Raw genomic sequence first — 20,019 nt, 5'->3', positions numbered from 1 at the left:
CCGCCGGGATTCAATCCCGCGACCTGCGGGTAAGGAGCCGAGAACCTCAGCCACTAGACCAGCGTGGAAAGGCAAGCTCACAGTGAAAACACTCTTCCTAAACAATCGATTCCTAAAGAAGTCATCTGATTAGAGCTATATAGCGAAAATAGAAAATAAAAACGAAATGAAAAAAAAATGTTTTAGCGCGAAAAGTTTTTTTTTTGTTTTTGAAAACAGTATAACAACCAGAATACCAACACACCTTCTTCATAGAGCTCAAAGTGCTTCTTTGATTTATTCATCTTTCCATCTTTGTTCTTGCTTCCACTAAATATACCATAAACAAACGCAATTCTACCGAATTATACTCAATGGTGCATATTGTTTCTTTCCCAATTTAAAAGAATAAGAAGGCATGCATTTTTATACATGTGTAGTCGACAAAAGTGTGCATCATGCGGAAATGCTTACCCCATGATCGCAGATACAATCGCATCGCAATGGAATGGCTGTGAGGCGCGGCATTCTAGCTATGTTGCAAATCGGAAAGAAGGCACTTTTGTTTTACTAGGCATTTCAGCATTCCAACGGGTGATAGAAGTTCAAATAGCAGTGTGAGACACGTGAATAACGTGCTCGTGCCTTGCCCTGGGCCAAAAAAATACAAGAAGGAAACATTATAGAGTGCACGCAAGCATTTTACAATGACTTCTTGTCGACGTGCGCCCTACGTGCTCAGAGAAGCGCTGCGTCTTGGCAGTCACCTCATGCATAAATGTAGCAGCGCATTCGCTGTCGCGTCAGAGTCCCACCTAGTCGGCAACAACTGTCTTCACCTTTCTCTTCTGAAGAAACTTTCCGTGCGTATGAATACAGTTATGCAAGCATAGCTTTTTTGTGTTGCTACTATTATAAAGGAGCCTTAGCCGTCGGAATTAGATGGTTGTGTTACTGGTATATGCGGTGTGCTTTTTGGCCACGCTTTTGAACATTACCAAAGTTTAAAAATATTCCAAATAGGCTGTCTTAGCCCTAGCGTATTCTCGGAGAAAATGTGTAAGAAAAATTGCAATGTATCCAAGTGATAGAAGTAGTTTGTTCATGTTAGGTTCACCTATGAGCTGTCACAAAAAAAAAAACTACATGCGCATACATTCTACAAAACTGAGGTTATAAAAACATTTACTCATATTGCCATGAAATGGTTCTGTTGCTTATGTAGTTGGATTTTTTTCTATTTATGATTTATGTGTGTAAAGGTAAGGGATTGCACGGTGTAGTAGCTGTCTGCACTCAGAAAGAAGGAGGAACAAGAAGTAGACAGAACTGCAGGGAGGATACATATTGTTGCGTCAGACAAGAAAGGAAACCATATTTGGCATAAAATATGAAAACACGATTCTCGTGCTTCATTGCTAAGTGACTCGTAAAGCTGCAGTTTAAGCTAATCAAAAGTCTTTGTTACGCCTTATATGATTGTGGTCTTTGTACTATTCCACTATGTATAGTACAATGACCAAACTAGTGGCATAGTGGCCCCTTCATGAATATAGTGACAGTGGCCACTAAACCCCTTCAATGAAGAGGCCTAGTGGTATAGTACAAAGGCCGTATTCGGTACCTCGGAATGTAGTCACAAATTATCAATAGTATAAACATAACACTCATTAAGCTTATTCTATAGACTGTTTTTGGGCTTATATTACGTATGTGTGGAGATGGAACAGCGTAATTTCATCATGCAAGTACACCAACACCTCCTTCTTTCCACAGTTCTGTAGCTTATATCTTTGGTCTCCAAAAGCCTATTCTGCTTAGAAATTGTAGCTTACATCCCACGCTTCTCACCTCTACTATATTAAGGAATATGTTTGGGGGAGTAGCAGTGAGCTAGATTTTCCAGCCCATAACAAACTAAGAAACACATATGTACCTGGGGTGCCTTTATTGTTGTTAGGAAACACTTCCTGGTTTTTTTCTTCAGCGTTGCAAGCTATTCATCATGCACCTCCTGCGTTATAGTGCTTCTTATTCTCCAAACCCTACTCAATGCAGCTACAGCTTTGATACCAATTCAGTTAGCTCTCTTGGTCATATTGCAGGATCCACCCGACATTTCTCACTTTTATTAAATACATTCACAAATTACTCGAAATTATCAGATGATTGTAGATGCGAGTAATTTCCCATACCAACTTCTTATACCACGTTGCTTTGAGGAACACACAACACCTGTTTCCATTAACGATCAATCAAGCCGAGGATAGTACTTACAGGGCACTTTATTTGTAGTAAATATGAATAGATTTATCGCACATGAAGTCACCCACATTTCCTTTGCTTGATTGTTTGGGAGGGATAATAAACTAGCTGTCTAAGTCACACACGAACCCTTATATATTATTCGTGTTAACCGCCCCCCCCCCTCACACACAAACAACGCAAAGTTTGCAAGCCATCGTTACTACAATATATTCAATGTGCCTAAAAAAGCAATTAACAGTCTAACGAAACGAAGTCCTAGTAAACATTTTGCCATTGTTTATTCGCATGCGTTCTTGGAGAAATCAATCGACAAAAATAGGTACCTAAATAAAATTTTTTTATGAAACGTAGCACATACCACGCTGCGACCTCTTTTGTCCGCCTTCCGTGTTGAAATATACAAACACAGACAAGCTGCACCCACATTGGCAATATTGTTCCACATGATGTTTTAGCGTAATTGGAGAAGAATTAGGAACCCTTATATTATGTTCTTACAGCAAAGTTATATGAAAGTTTTATGAAGATAGAACTGCACGGCTATAAAAACTATTTGGCCTCTTGAAGTTGTGCTCTTCTAGATAAACCAGTAATGGCTCTGCTGCTTCTCTGACTGTTGTATATTACGCATTGAACTAGAAGTAAATACGTTGACTATTTCAATTTTAATACTGCTAGGGAGCAGCAACATGCACTCACAAGCTGTATTCTACGCTCGTGAATGTCAGGGTTAGTTAGTGCCAACTTTAGTGGGTTTTTTTTTTCATTTCGTTGGCACAGCGATTTTTAAAGGTTTTCGGTTTGACAGAGTGGCTTGTAGCAAGGTATGCTCTTTGTCTAAGTTCAGTGAAGTCTCCAAAAGAATGCACGGTATCACAGACGAACCATGAACAGGGGTAATCAGTGGCGCGTATAGTCACTCAGTTTCCCAGTTTACGTTAAAGTTCAAAATAAAGGCAAACAAAAATTCAGCCAGTGCACAGTGAATTGATTATTTAAACTCTGCCTATGACGCTGCTTTGAATATTTTGGACTACATTGAACGTGTGCAACGATAACAATGCCAGCGATAAATTAAATACGGTGGTTCATACATGGTGCTTCATATTTTAGCTTTTATCGATGGGAGCCAACCACGAGTATTTCGAAGAAGTTGGCCAATTTTAGGCCTCACGGTAGAATTGGTAACTAGGCACACAAGTTGGTCGAAGTAAAGTGAGCACTTGTACGATACATGCAGTCATAGAGGTCCGCCTATCTGTACCCTTGAAAGCACGTTTATTATCAGGAAGCACACAGGGCCAAGAGATAGAGTTTTCTGTGGCAAAAAGATTTTTCTAAAGATGAGGCGTAACGCTGAGAATAAATTTCATGTCATCTGGTTATTCGATTTGATAGCACTCGCCCAATAATTACCATAACGATACTACTCAATTCCCTACGATAGTAGCACTAATAACAAAAGACTGCACATGGCAGACACTCGACTTGCACTATATCGCAGGAAGTGTCGGTATTATTATAAGAATAAAAGCGCATTATAATTTAACCTCACGCAATTTACAAGGTTAATTGTTTACGCGTTGTGACATTAAGTACCCGACATCACTTTCTGATGTCTATACATTTTTCAGCCCTTCACCACTTTATTCTTCATATTCATATTCTTCATCACTTCACCAGTTTAGCTGTGCTATTCGAGGAATTGCAAGGTGTTAAATGGGATGTAATAAGGCTCAGCGAAGTTAGGTCTATACAGTGCTGAAGAATGGACACGTCCCATGCTACTATATATTAGTTGACAGAAAAGAAGTAGGGGTGGGGTTTCTCAAACACAAGAATATTGCTGGCAACATAGAGGAATATTATAGCATCAGTGAGAGGGTGGCAAGGATCATAATAAAGTTTAACAAAAGGTACAAGATGAAGGTAGTCCAGGTTTACGCCCCTACATCAAGCCATGATGATCGTTTGGTTGAACGCTTCTATGAAGACGTAGAGTCAGCCATTATAAAGTAAAGACAGAGTATACTATTTTGATGGGCGACTTTAATGCCAAAGTGGGCAAGAAACAGACCGGAGACCATGCAGTGGGGGATAGTGGCATCGGCTCTAGAAATGCGAGAGGGGAGTTATTAGTACAGTTCCAAGAAGGTAATAATTTACAGATCTTGAGTACCTTCTTTGAAAAAGGGGCTAACCTTATGTGGACGTGGCGAAGCCCTAATGGTGAAACTAAAAATGAAATTGACTTCATTATGTGTGCACATCCAGCCTAGTACAGTATGTAGAAGTAGTTGGGAAGATCAGATGCAGTGACTATAGAATGGTAAGAGCTCTTATTCACTTAAATTTTGAAAAATCAAAGACAAAAACTGATATGCAAGAAGCCAATTAATGAACTGACGGTGAGAGGTAAAATACAGGCTTTCAAACTTTCGCTTCAGAATTTATTCAAAGCACTGAACTAGATAACCGACGTTAGCATTGACAGAATGAATGATAATGTTCATCATTAGAGTGTGCAATTGAAGTTGGAGGTACAGTCACTAGACAGGAAACTGGCAAACTATCGCAGGAGACGAAAAATCCTTTTAAGAAACGACAAACGAAGAAAGCCTCAAATGCAACTGACAAAATAGAGCTAGTGTAACTTTCGAAGTTAATCAATAGGTGCAAGGTAGCCGACATCAGTAGGTATAACACGGAAAAAATTGAGCGCGCTGTAAAAAGCGGCAGGCGCCTAAAAGCTGTGAAGGCAGACTTGTGCATATGTAAAAATCGGATTGATGCATTGAGGAACAAGGAAGGCAATGCCATAACCAATATGGATAGGATAGTCGAGATAGCGGAAGAGTTCTACAGAGAACTGTGCAGAAGCCAAAAGAAGTAGGATGATGTCCTGAGAACAGTAATGGAACAGAGGAAGTCGACATCCCATCACTAACGACAGGAGAAGTAAAGAAAAGCCTAGAAGGAATGCAAAGAGGCATTGCCACTGGTGAGGATACGGTAACAACGGACTGATTTGTAAACTTATTGACCATTTTGGTGAAACTGACGTGAAATCATTTATTAGTATTTAGTACAATATTGTTATTTTTACACCATACCTCCACGTGATTAAGGTCATCCTGAAGCTGGTGGAATCTGTTTGGTCGGTCAGTTCGGTATACAACACACAGTCATCAGTAAAATGTCTAATACGACACCTAATTCTATCTAAAATGTCATTAATAAACACAAGAAAGAGAAGTGAGCCGAGTACGGAACCCTGAGCTATCCCTGATGTCTCCGAAACTAAACATGAACATGATCCACCTAGATCAACCTTTTGTTTTCTTAAGGCTAAATAGTCCGTAATCCATCGGCAAATAGTTGGAGGAATGTTGAAGTTCTGCAGTTTTTGAATCAGAATCGAGTGTGATACCCTTTTGAAAGCCTTTCTGAAGTCCCAACATAAACAATCATTCTGTCCTCGTTTATCTAAAACTGATGCCATATCATGATAGAATTCAATTATTGGGTTGTACGTAAAAAATCCTGTCTAAATCCGTGTTGTTTGGGATTAAAAATTAATTGAAGTCAATTGATTCATTAAAGCAAAAAAGATCATATTCAAGTACTTTAAAACAAATCGGTGTCAGAGAAGTTGGTCTGTATTTGGTACATCTGATTTATAACCACTTTTGAAAATGGGCACAACAATAGCTTTTTTACAGTCATCAGAAAGCTTGCCTTCATCGAGTGATATTTTGTAGATAACATTCAGATAACAAGCCACAGCTTCAGAGCAGTGTTTTAAAACTCTTGGTGATATGCCATGTGGGCATATCACCACTTTCGTCAATGCACTGTAACAACTTCACTACGCCACTGAATGAAAGCTCTATTTCACCCGTAGGCAAACATTGTTCTTTTGATTCGCGACAATCACTTGCGTAGGAGGGCGGAAAACCGATTCAAGAAAGCTTTTGAAAAGTGTGGCTTTATCTCTATCCTAAGTTACAATCTGGCCACCGTAACGTAGATTCGGTGGGCTAACCTTCACGGTGGGCTAACCTTAAAAAAATCACCAGCCGTGAGCTGCTCACAGCTGCTTATTTTTTCACCCTCTTTTTTTTCTCCTTATTTACATTCTATTTGTTCTAATAACTTCCTCTATACATTCTTTGGCATTATTGTCTGTTAGATCTCAATATATATATATATATATATATATATATATATATATATATATATATATATATATATATATATATATATTGTCAGCAGATGAAGCGGATGAGAAAACGAAAAATATCAGGGCATGCATGTATATATATATATATATATATATATATATATATATATATATATATATATATATATATAAATATATATATATATATATATATATATATATATGTGTGTATATATATATCATTTTTTTCTTGTCCTCTTTTTCTCTTTTTTTCTTTCTTTCTTTTTTTACTTCTCTCTCACTCTCGCAAGCATTTTCAAGGTGAGAGGGACGCGGCAGCAACGAAGTTTGGAAGTTCATGTTAGTATAACTCATCGCCTGATGAAGGGAGGACCCCTCCCGAAACTGTTGGGAAATAAATGTATTTATCCTTGTTGACAACGCTCCCGTTGTGCCATATGCCATACCTTCACGAAGACTAACTGGCCCGTTGAATAATTACTCCCATTATATATATATATATTATATATTATATATATATATATATATTATATATTATATTATATACATTATATATATATATATATATATATATAATATATTATATTATATATATATATTATACTATATATTATATTATATACATTATATATATATATATATATATATATATATATATTTATATATATATACATATATATTGCATAACCTTTCTCTTTATCGTGGTTTCAGGCAGTCAGAAAGTGTAGTTGAACGTGTGCCAGAGAAATTGAGGTAATCAAGTGAACGGTAAATTATCCACCATGCTGCTTTGATTGCATCGGATCGTTGGCTCGCATTCCAGTGCCTTGTCCTGAAAGTAGCAGATTGAATAACATACATATGTGGCCGTTCTTCAAAAGAACCCGCATAATGAAATGTCTTGAATAAAGACTAGATTCTTATGTTTTATTCGCCATGACTGTTATATATGGATAGCTATATGATGATTGAATTGTAGCAGCGTTTTTGAAATATAGAATTTCGCAAATAGGAAAGTTCGCTGATTCATTATATGAACACTCTTGGCGGGTTTTCATCGCCGGTGTCACCGTCATGTTCCCCACAAAGTTCGGATTCACAACGTCACCCCACTCGTCGTACGTTTTATGCATTATGAGTAAAGTGCGTGCTACCGCTAGTGATTAGCATGACTCCAGCAAAGATGAAAGGCAGAGATGAATTGCCTAAGGACACTTTTGCTGTGCGGTTGAGCACTGTAAAATCTTCACGTAACGCTTGTGTGAACCTATATTTCTTGATACCATAATGATATACAAATATACACACAGCGCGAGAAACTGCAAACACTGAAGTGTTTTATGCAGGGGCCCAGCAAGACATCAGTGAAGTATTTTTGCCAGGGTAAAAACTTTCACAAAAATGCTTGGGAGGCTAAAGCAAATGAAAGATTGCCCAAAGCGAGAATCCTTACTTTATTCTATTTGCAAAACCTATTGACTTCACCTAGCTATAATACTGTCATCCCTATTATGCGAACCGCATTGAATTTCATGTTATCGCTAATACTGGTGTCTTGTGGAAGCTAATTTAGGCCTAGCTGTGGTAAAGTGTTGCAAGTGCCAACTTATAAAAAGGACGAAGCATAGGCGAATGGTTGTGCTCTGTCAGATATCTCAGTATTTTCTGACTGTTAATCACTTCTTACCTTCCACATCATTCTTGTGCACGTTTAAAAAACAAGAAAGAAACTTGCGCACATACTCTCTAATTCTGAGCAGTTGTGCAGCTTCTATATCAAACACGCATTTTTCGGGCGGCCTCCAGTTCCCCAGGGAAGGACGTGAGTTTGTTTGAAAATTAGTCGTGCTTTTGCGTGTTCGAACCTCCGCACTTCCACAGCCGTCGAGCACAACTACACCAGACTTCGACTGAAGCTAGGGAGCCGAATTCAAAAGTAGGTTAATTAGCTCCAGCACATCAGTCATATCTCAAGGCTCTGTAATAAACATTTAACATGGCAAACGTATCACATGCAAATATAAAGGGCAACTACGACGCCTCAAGCAAAATTAAGGAAAATGAGGCCAGAGAAGACTATAGCAGGGCCTACTTATTAGAAAGAACACAATGAACATGGAAGTCCAAAAATATTAGCAGTAATTGCATGAGCTCAGATTAGGTTTGCTCTATTGTTTTTCTTAGGCTAACAAAGAGAAATATCTGTCTGCCAACATAACCAATATGCAGCTCGGACACCTAATTTTATATTTTATAGAGCTAGTAAAATAGAAAGAAATGTTTATGTTTCTCACCATACCTACACATTCGCCATCCCAAGATTTCCAACTCGTGCAACATTTATTTCTCTGTGTCGTTTGAATTAAATTCAATTGCTCACCACCGACAAACGTCTACATAGGTCTGATGCAAAGCTCGGTCAAGTGGGCATGACAAAAATAGGCAAAAGATAACACCGAGAGCAACAAGTCGCGAAGGCTACATTAGAAGTAAAAGAAATAAATTTTTGGGGCTAACCTACAGTTCTTTCTCGTGTTACTTTTTAGGCAGGCTGATTCCTGAAAATCGAAAAACAAAATTATTTGAAACTTTTGTCGTAATCAGCCCATGAATTCGGAACGAAGCACTACAAAAGAAATCAGTCGAAACTTCTAAAAAAAACTTATTTACAGCAATTCGTATTGTGTGTCCGAGCAACCGACATACGTAAGCACGTACATACACCTTTCTTATTCAGTTGTTCTACAAACACTTGCGAGCTTGAAGGCACAGTCATACTCGGAAAGTTTTCTTTCCATTCCGAAGTAAACTGTTATAGATTCAAAAAAATATGTGAAAATATTATGAAGTACAGTAATTCATGTTATCGAATAATGATCATACATGTGCCTGAGATATCCTCGCACTGCCCCACCGTCATTAAGAATGGCTATTCTCCGCAGCAATACGCGTTAAACTGCTCGCCATGGATGATAAGTCATTCAGCGTGCCAACCGTGAGCTACATATACATGAGTCACCGCTGACAGTAAGCAGGAATTGAGAGTGCGTCAGGTCATTTTTTACTTCACCATTTGCACGACGGGAAGGTTTGCTTTAGAGGTCGTCGCCCCCACTTGTTTTTCGCTTGACCTCTGCCGCCTTTACTTCACGCTACTGGGAGTGGTCGCCTCTACGCGGGTGAGCTTACATCGTGAGGGGGGAGGTATCCAGGTCTCAATGACTAGCCAAGCAAAATAATTGCGAAGAAAGTAGGAAACAGATGACTCACTGCTTCTCCTAAATGAATACAGGTTCTGCTTTTGAAATATATAATTTAGAGTACGCTGTGTCTTCATTTGAATGCTTGCAGTATGAAATAGAGAAGTACAGCGCTAGCCCACACTTTGTTATGGTTCCTCTGTATTTCAACATATTTAACATCTCCCGCAAGGTTTTGATGTAGCAAGATGCTCTCCATCTTTGTCACCTTCGAAAAACTATGTAATTCCTCTCCATCACACTGTAATTTCTTCTAGCGCACGTCCCTGTGAAGCTTACGAAGTTTAAAAGTTATGTTTGTGCTTGAAAAACTCCTTCAGGCAAAGTGTTCTATGAGGGATCTTTGGTGTATACTGAATGAAAAAAAAGAAACCATAAAATTTGGAATTGTACGAGCGTTTCCTCTTGGCGCGTGGAGCTGCAGCCGATCTTACCTACAAGGAGCACAGACGGCTCCAGGATATCGCTCTTAAAACCTGTTATTACATTCGCCCATCATTTGACATCTTGACAATGTTGCGTATGAAACGCAAGAATTACCCGTTTTCTCTGCAAGCTTATGCTTTTTTGAAGATCCGATCCTCTTTAACATGAACGTGTGTTAAGCCTCCTCAGGGGACTGGGCTGTTTTACGTTGTCGTATACTTTTGTGTGCTGTCTTTGCTTCGCGGGACGCACGCAGCACTACTTATAAAAAAAGTAGAATGAAGCGAACAATAGAAAGAGAGATAAATAAATTTGAACATCTCTATGAAAAATAGAAAGACAAAAAAGAGAAAAAAGTAAATAAAGAGACAGACAAAAACAACTTGAACTAAAGTTATAAAATACAGCAAAAAAGAAAACAACAAAAAAAGAAGTGACAAAGAAGGAAAACAAAAGAGAAATCCGAATACATGCAAAGAAGTCTCCAGCTCAGCAGTTCCTTCAGACTTGAAACCCTAATGCAAAGCTGCCTAATTCATTTTATTGAAGTTATTCACGCTGGCAACAGCACAGTGCACCATTTTGCAGCAGCATAATTGACGCGTTTGAGGCATATTGCTCCTTTGCACCTTAACGCCTTTGATAGGCCCGCTTCCTTATGCTCTTAACGGTGACAGTGAGATACAGTCACTGCTCCAGAGCAAGCCAGCATCATCCTTGGGGAGGAGGAAGAAAGTTTATGCGGAAAGACAGGGAGGTTAGCCAATCATCCTTGGGAATTTCGCACTTTGCTTGGCGGGTGGTTACTGCCCTTTGAGAACCCCTCCCCACCCATACTTCCTTGGAATGGTTATAGAGACTTTATTCTTTCGCTTGGGGCAGCAGATGAGTCCCCGACGTGCAGCTTTGAAATTAGCCGTCGTAATTTGCGTGTGATGGCGAAACTAAGCAACAAATATGTCACTGACGTTCTTACTTCCGTTTAGTAACAAGCCATACGGTGTTTATTTTGTGTATTTTTGCCTTCAATAAAGCGCTCTCAAAGCAGGCTCACACAGCTCTTGACGTATGTAATGACACACAATTAAAAATCTGCGTGCCACACACAAAAAAAGAAATGCTGCAAAAGAGAAATGAGCCTTTATATTTCTCGGCAAATTTTACTAGGCACCGACATCAGTGATTGCAATGCATTAAGGTTATGCTCTTTTATAGCACGTCGATGCTTCGTTTACGCGCATAGCATAGCGAGGAAGTGTCCATTACAAGCTCCAGATTTGCAATTATTTCACTACTTTTCTTTTTGAAAGTGCATGCTTTTGGTGATTATCAGAGATATGGTGCCTCAATTACTGTGTCACTATCTTCACAGAAGTTCCCTCACGAGTAACTCTAAGCATAGCATTACCTTCATTTGGTTCCACTTTTTCAATGCATGTTGTAAAGCGACAAGTACGAGAAAATGTTCTTCAGGAACCTACACATCGTCATCACCGCAATGCTTTTAAAGCTCTCAACAATTTTTTTGCGGGATACATAACCCGAAAAAAGACTGCAAATAGCTTTGGAACATTGAATGTATTATTGCCTTCAACCTCATCATCATCAACCCCATCTCTATACTTTCTTCACCCCCCTATTCCCTTAACTAACACTGAGTAGCAGATCAGAAAATTGATAAACATCTCGTAATAAACATTTATCTTACTTTCGATTGGCGACATATGAGTTCTGCGGTACCGAAAAAGACCTTGGTCGTCTGCTGTGGCATTCTCCAGATTTGCCTCTGAAAAAGGAATGCTTTCTCATGTGATGCGATGAGGATGATCGGCCACTCCTCGGGCTGGTGGTGCTGGAGCACGATCCCCGTCGCTCGTTGGCCGACTAGGCAGGTAAAGCACTATTCTGTTTTTAAACTCTACGCGCTTTTGTAAACGTCTATGACTGTTGTGCAGTGCCAACGCCACATAAGTGTCAGCGCATTTATTAATTGTTTCTGACGTTTTTGCTCCTCTTTTCTTCTTTTTATCTTTGCATTCACTGGTTCGGTGAGCTTTTGCGTATGCTAGCCACTCGTGCTGCTGTATGGTTAACCTCCCTGCTTTCTTCCTTTTATATTCCTTTGCTTTTTGCTACGCTAATTTCGATAAATTACAATCATGCGGTAAAACAACATCCAAAATCGCTCATGCCGACAGTTTGAAAACGCATCAAAATTGAGAAAAAACGTATGCTTTCTTCTGGCATTCCTCCTGTGCTAGTCGTAATTTGATGTAGGTATCTGGTTCTTCTTTAGTATTTTCATTATCAGACTCAGTGTATATATATATAAGCGTTGTAGATGTATAGGGAATAACAACTTCTCTTGTGAGGCAAATGAACAATTGTTTGTGCGTCTCCGCATCGCATTTCAGAGAATAAATCTTCATAAAAACTGTTAACTGGAGCGTTACTCCACAAATGGAGTGCAAGAAAAACAGCGAACTGTTAGAAATACGCGCGTTAATGCTTTTAGCCCTGTAGAAATTCTGAGTGGTGAAGCATCACACCAAAGCAAAGGCCTCCACTAATGCCGGAATGCGCATTTCACGAAAGGAGTAAACCAAATTGAGTGAAATATTATTTATATTCTCCCTAAAATTCAAAAAAAACCAAAGGAGTAGCTTGGTTTTGCTTGCTTTTTTACGGTTTTGCTTGCTTAGGCAAGAAGCAAGCTATACCAAGAAACAAGCAAGAACAAGCTACTCCTAATTACAGAGCTTGAAAATCATTGCAAGTCGCATGCTCAAACAAACGCTAGACAAAATCAAACCGGAAATGGTTGCCCTAAGAGGTCAGAATAAACCAATGGCTAAAGTAGAGCAACCCGAAGGCAAAAGACATGAAAGAAAGTTTTCCGTCTGAAAGTTCGATAGAAGCGCTGCTACAGCAAATGATTTAACAAATGCAGGCTATGCAAATTTCCTGTAAACATTTGCATAACGAATTTCAAAAACTTTAAAATAAGCAAGTTGATGAGTTTGCCACTTATATAAAACAACTATCGTAAGCGTGTCGCAGATAGTCCCAGCACACCCACTTTTCAAAAAGCCAAATAGGGTGTAGTCGCCGACTGCATGGACTCGGGGAGTGATGCCTGTCATGGCCACTAATCAGGCGAAAGCAAACGACACCATCGAAATTTGGCAAAGGAATCATCGCACTTCTCAAAAGAATGCAGTGGTCTTCTAGTGGTACGCCGACACGGTGATCGTTAAGCAAGACGTTATACGCGTACAAGAAATTGGCAAGCTCACAGTGAAATTGTGCGAATACTAGACACATTACAATTCGGATTACCCGAAGATCACGACGCTGGTGAGCAAAGGGACCGCGTCGTACATTAAGTGCAACCAAAGCAGCCAAACACATCAGCTCTTTCCAGAAAAGCGAGGACGGGCCAAAAACCTCATAGTTAATATATATAGCCTACTAGACGAAAGAAGCACAGATTTCGTGCCTATAATTACCCACGACATAGCACACCTAGAGAGAGAAGACCGACTAATCTTCGTTGGCGACTTCAATGCTCCACAGAGAAACGGGGGTTACAAAAGTGATACACAAAAAAAAATCACTTGTTCCTACCGTAGAAAATACAGAACTACAGTTGGAAACGCTGCTTTCTGCTTCTACTAGGGCAGGAAACAGCGTAAGCGCTGATACGTGCCCAGACCTCACCTTTTCATCAAATGTTCGAGACGGGTGCTCGAAAAACTTGAAGGAGAACTTTTCATTCTAAGCTTTTCTAGACAAACTCCCAAACTCAAACACGGACTTCGCTACGCGTATAACGGATTGGCCATTATATAGTAGTACCCGTTCCCTTCAACCAAGCCAGAAAGCCAGGAAGAATGGGCACTTGGCCTTAGAGAGGCCTATGAAACGTCTACCAGAAAAAAATTACACTGCTACATTTATGGGGCTTTAGTTGGGGAATTACCGAAAGATGGAAACAGCAAAGGCTGAACAGAAAATTAAGAATAAATATTGTAGAACTATCGGACCAGGCGAATGCTACGCGCGTAAACTACGAGCGAAAACATGAACCCAGTTTACTGATTTTTTTAGTGGAACCCTATCAACCGCGAAAACCCGGGCTTTACCGAGAAGTATGCTCAATCCCGAAATTCAAAGACAGCAGGTATGCGAGTCCTCAGAACACTAACGTGCACGTACCAAGGCGATGACGCCAAATTGCTGCAGAATCTTAGGGAGCGATACAGCGGAACAAATGATCTCCCTATACTACATGCGCTTACGTAGGCATAGAAAATCACACACTAGACGCCTCTCTAAGGCAGAACATTTTGTAGCCACAGAAGCATTTAGGGAAAATTCAGCACCCGAGAAGATGCTATAACCAACCCTATTCTCTTCAATTTAAACAACGAGCAGCTCATTGAATAAGGTTACATGAACATAAATATAGAAGAGACCAAAAGGTTTGCCTACGGCTAGGCAACAGGGAACTCACAGAAAAACAAAAACCTGAGAACTAGGTCTATGAATATCAGAAAATCGCAGAGGCGATTTCACTATAAAAGCGCTGAAAGAGACCACCAAGCAGATAGCTCGTATGATAATCAGAGTGGCAAGAAAAGGCCGAGGTCTAACGGAGATGGGCGCCATGCGACTAGTACAAGCGTTTTTTCTCAGTAGGGTTGTATACAGCCTGCCATTTCAAAGACTCATCCCTAGCGAAACTAAAGAATTGGATGTGATCATACAGATAGCGTATAAAGTGACTCTGGTACTCCCATTCGGCACATCCACTGAAAGAGTACAAAACCTCGGACTTATTAACACTGGCGAGGAGCTCAGGGCAGTAGTTATGCTAGGGCAAATGAAGCACCTCAATCACTTGATGGCTGCCATACGGGTTTTGCGGATGACCACACTATTGCCAGGAGGATCTCATTTCTGTACCCGTGACATTACGGGAACAAGTGATAGTTTCTCTCAATTCGAAGCACATCAGCCCACTCTACCATGGTGCAACACGCGTCGCCAGAGCGAGACAACGCATTAAAAGTTTCGATGGGAACCGTGGCGTAATTTAGACGGACGTCGTAAACTGCGAACTTGGTCACGTTCTAACGGCTGTAAATTACTCCGAATAATCGAATATAACCATCTCGGCCACAGTGTGAACCCCTTGTACGAGCACAGCTCAAGCAACTGTCACAGCATTAGCAATAAAACAATCAGACACAAGCGGGCGCTCAGTAGCAGTCATGACAGACTCGTAAGCAGTGGCTTGCCGAATGTTCATAAACGGTCGTCTATCACGCCTAAACTTTTAATAGAGTGAAGTACTTCACGAATTCCACAGCATCACAAGGTGTTCGAAACACTCGGGGATACCAAGAAATGAACGGGCACACAAACTAGCTCGCGAACTAGCGAGCCTAACTGGCGACGCCTTAAATAAAATATCGAAAGACAACAACTCACACGACATCCTGGAGCACCACCGTCACGAGCGACAAATATACGCGCCTCCGCATCGGCTGCTTGGAGTAAAATACGCTGGCAAATAACCAAAGATAAAAACACCTTTCCTGATTGGGACTAAGGCACGCCAAATGACCCATGATGTACGCCCGTCAATGCCCGTGGTGTGAGGGGCCGCCATTCCTTCCCCATATTATGTAGGAATGCTTGTCCAGGCCACAAAATATGAACTCTCAGCTTGTACATTGCTCAACCCGACTGCCTATAACGACGGAACGTCGTGCGCAAAACAGCACGGGCGACATTTGCAGTTGCGAATACGCCACATCTGAGCATACACGGCTCCAACGATTAGTTTGCCTCGCGATACTGATCCCTGTTTATCGCCGCGGATGCAACAACCGCTTTGGCCGTCGAAAGCGCTCTGAGCAATTTTGCGAAAAAACGAAAAAAAACTACAAAAAAGTACGAAGAAAAACCAATGTCGCTGTGGTACGATATCACGAAGTGAGAACATTTCTTCTTTGTTGTTGTTTTATATCGATTTTGTTAAGTTGTAAGCGCTTCGACGGCAAAGCAGCCATCGCGGCCACAAAGATAAAAAAATACGCCCGTATCTGCATGTTACACTGCAAATGTCGTCTAAAGACGGTAGTCTTGCGTCTAGGAGAGTGAACAAAACGTTTATTCGATGTTCTGCGAAAGAAAATCGGTGAATGGTATTCTGGAGGCGCTGCGTTAGAGTGCCTCGAGCGTGCAGCTGAGGCGAATGAGCGCATCAAGTCACGTCACACGTGAGACATGAGCGCTATCTGACAGTTATCATGGAAAACGAAGCACGCGCGCCCTGCGTGCCTGTCTCGGAGGTGACAAGGTGTAGAACGCAAGGCAAGGGGTAGGTGCCATCGCCGTGTCGGCTTAGCAAAGCGTTGGAAACACTTGCCTTTTCGTGCAAGCGTTGCCTGGTCAGCATAACGTGAGAAACGCTACAGTTTGTATAATTACTTATGTATGCCTTTTCTAGTAAGAGACACACATACAGAATACTGACTCGTAGCTATGGTGCCTCCAGTATGCGCAATAATTGCTTTTTAATTGACAATCGCACAAATATGAACACTCAATCTTGAGCAATATTGGTGCGCGCTGCAGATGGGGTCGGCCATTTGGAGTATCGTTTGGCCACTTTGGTGCGTTTAGGGTACCGTTAAGGGCAGACAAACAGACAAATGTACAGACAGACAAACCAAAAGTTTGCGTTAAAGGTACCCAAGAAAGACTATCGTTTTTAAACGGGTGGAAACTGTAGGGCAGGAACATCATTGGCACCACGCATGCTCAGATGTGGCGTATTCGCGACACAGATGGCACTCGTGCTGTTCCGCGCGCGACGCTCCGTCGTTATAGACAGCCGAGTTGAGCACTGTACATACCTTACCAAGGGAGCCCTGGGAGGCTGTTCTAGCTCGAGCCGACTTGAAGACGCTGAAAGGGTCCCTTGGATCAGGCTGAGCATACAAAAATGGCCACTGTAGTCCTGTACTAGGGACACACCCTTGCGGCTACCTTCTCTCTCTCTCTCTCTTGTTTTCGAATAAGGCTTTTGAATCAATCATCCGTACTGAGTAGCGTGTTTAGAAAAAGTGGTTTATGGTTCACCGAACTCGGTACTCTACTATGGGAGAGCTAAAAGCCGTCCCATTTGCCGCACACATGATGAGGCCACACCAACAAATATTCCGCTCAGCCCGGGCCCAGCCTGGACAACATCAAAGAGAAATGATTACGTGTTTAAAGAAATTTGTTCTCACGAACAGTGAACATCGCAACGTAACACAAAATCCTAGACATACCAAACATTTTTACAAAAAGATAGGTTTACATATGTACATGAAACACAACATGCACAGGTACACAATTGTTACAAAAAATACATGGTAAATGAAGAACACACAACTGGAATGTAAAGATCTATGTGTTAGGTATTTACATAGTATTTACAAGGTATTAGTGCGAGTACTAAACAAACAATAACCTACCAAAACCAGGCAGGCCTGAAAAAAAGCTTTACACGTATCTCGCATACGAACACAAAAAGGCAGGACCAGTGTCGAAGGCATTCCTCCTTACCCAGAAAGAAGAGTTCTTTGACAAAACAGATGGTATTTTTTTGTACAGTCGCTCCTAAATTGGGAAGAGAGCGTGACGGCAGCGACCTGCTGCAACCGCCTCACAGCGACTGTGCCAAAGACAGTGGGCACCATCAACAATGAGAAGGCAGGCGAGGCGGCCCTCTAGAACAACGTTCAGAAGAAACAGAGTGCTTTACTCCGAGGCCACGAAATCCAGCATGCACGGTCCTCCAGAAAACACGAGCAACGACGCATTGTCTTAAAACATGCTGATTAGTTCCCGCAGGCAGCAGTTCGGGCATGTTGCTGACTGAACCATTCTCCACCTTTTGAGGAGGCCAGTGCTAGGAAGAACACCCCACCTCAGCCGCCACATGAAGCCCCGAAGGTGGCCAGGTGGAAATATCGTCAGCGTACTCCAATACACACGACTAGAGCGGGTGCGACGTGCCGGAGGAACTAATGGGAGCAACGAAGCGGCTGTTGTGTTAACGCTTGGATTGTCCAACACATCTACCCTAGGACAAGTCGACTGGATATGGCGAAAAAATGCGACAGCTGTGTCATAAAACGAAAAAAATGTTACTGCTTTAGGGCCCCGATTAAGATGCACATTAGGCATAAATATCGGAGGTGAGTGCCTAGAAATTAATATGCCAGAGTTCACGCGGGGGACTCCTCTCCTTGTACAGGGCGCAACAGGAAGCGCAGTGCCAGTAGCCGGCCGCGCATTGACACCGAAGAAAAAAGAAAGCCTCACTGGGAACGCTGCTGTCCTAACGCCGCACGAAAAACCAACTCAGTGCCTCTAGATCAAAAGGAGGAACACAAAGCAGATTGAAATGATCTCACAATGCGTAAGGGTGGCTGCTCCACGTGAGAAAGGTACCAAATGCGACCGCAGAACACAGCCTGCGCATGGTGCCTCCGCTCAAGAAGCGGGAAGTCGAAATCTCGTGCGTTCTCAATTTTCTCCTTTTACTTTGTCGAGGGCGTTTGACCAGAAGGAGTTACAAACACCATAGTGGTTCTATAGAGTTCTTAAAATACAAAGAGACACAGCCGACTGAAGAAGTGATGTGGAGCTAAGTCTTGAGCTTGGACAGCCGATGAACAAATACCGGGAGTTAGAAAAGTTTAGCGTGGCACTTGAAATGTCACCGTACTGGAAGAATAAACGCAGGATACGTGAAAGACTATCTTCATCTGAAAGGTATATGATTATGTCGTCAGCAAAAGCTGTGACTCTTACGGCACTGCTACCAGGAAGCGAACGATCGACTGCACAGGAATCCACGATAGTAACGTGCTTGACAAACAGTCCTCGCTGCCGCTAAACGCATGGGGACTATATTGCCAAAGGTTAAACGGCACACATGGATTCCTTCCTCAACACATTTTTTTTTCAAGTTCTCAAAGTTAGCACCAAGTCATGGGATAATAAGAAACAAAAAAAGGCGTCAGTGCTCGTGGACAACGGTGGCAAAGCTACGCGAAACAGGGTCTATGTGTTTTCCTAATTGCTATATTTGTTTACCTGAGCATTGTTACACAGCAGCCAGAGACCACACCATTATACGTTTGTGCTCCGTACACGTGATAAAACAAACAATAAAAGCTGGCAGCAATACCACAATCAACTGAAAGGGTCGTAACAAATAGAGAGAGCGTTTCTTGCATAATCCACACCCCACCTGCCGCTGTATAGGCAATGTTTTTAACCTACAAGCAATAAGGGGATAGGTGGAGTGTGGTTACTGCCTAATACACTTTATATATACAAAGATCAATTTCAACTAAATGCTATACATACGCAAATGCATAAAAAAGTCCTTGACCTATAATAGCCTTTCTCATACATTTTAAAACCGTATTTTGTGCTCAAACGTTACGCTAGAAAACTTAAAACGGTAACATGAAAATACGCTAAGCAACCAATGACCTAAACCTGTTTTGAAACACGGAAACATTAGAAATAAAAATAAGGCAATACAGTGGTTCAATACGCTTACCTTGCAGCATGTCGTTTTTTCGTGAACAATATACGCTGAGGGGCTGATCACAAGAAGTTGGAGAAATAAATGCAGCAGGCGAAACAAATATTACTCAACACAAGAAGTTTCAAAAAACTGACAAGTTTTTCTTTTAAGCTTTTTTTTCTATTTATATACCTCACTACTTTTTTTTTTACTTTTACTCGAGGGTTTTTGCAAGAAAATAGTACAAAAAAAGATTATGAGGGTACAGAACTATG

This window comes from Rhipicephalus microplus, chromosome 2 (genome assembly GCF_043290135.1).
Source record: "Rhipicephalus microplus isolate Deutch F79 chromosome 2, USDA_Rmic, whole genome shotgun sequence".
Classification (NCBI taxonomy): Eukaryota; Metazoa; Arthropoda; class Arachnida; order Ixodida; family Ixodidae; genus Rhipicephalus; species Rhipicephalus microplus.
This window is presented reverse-complemented; position numbering follows the sequence as displayed.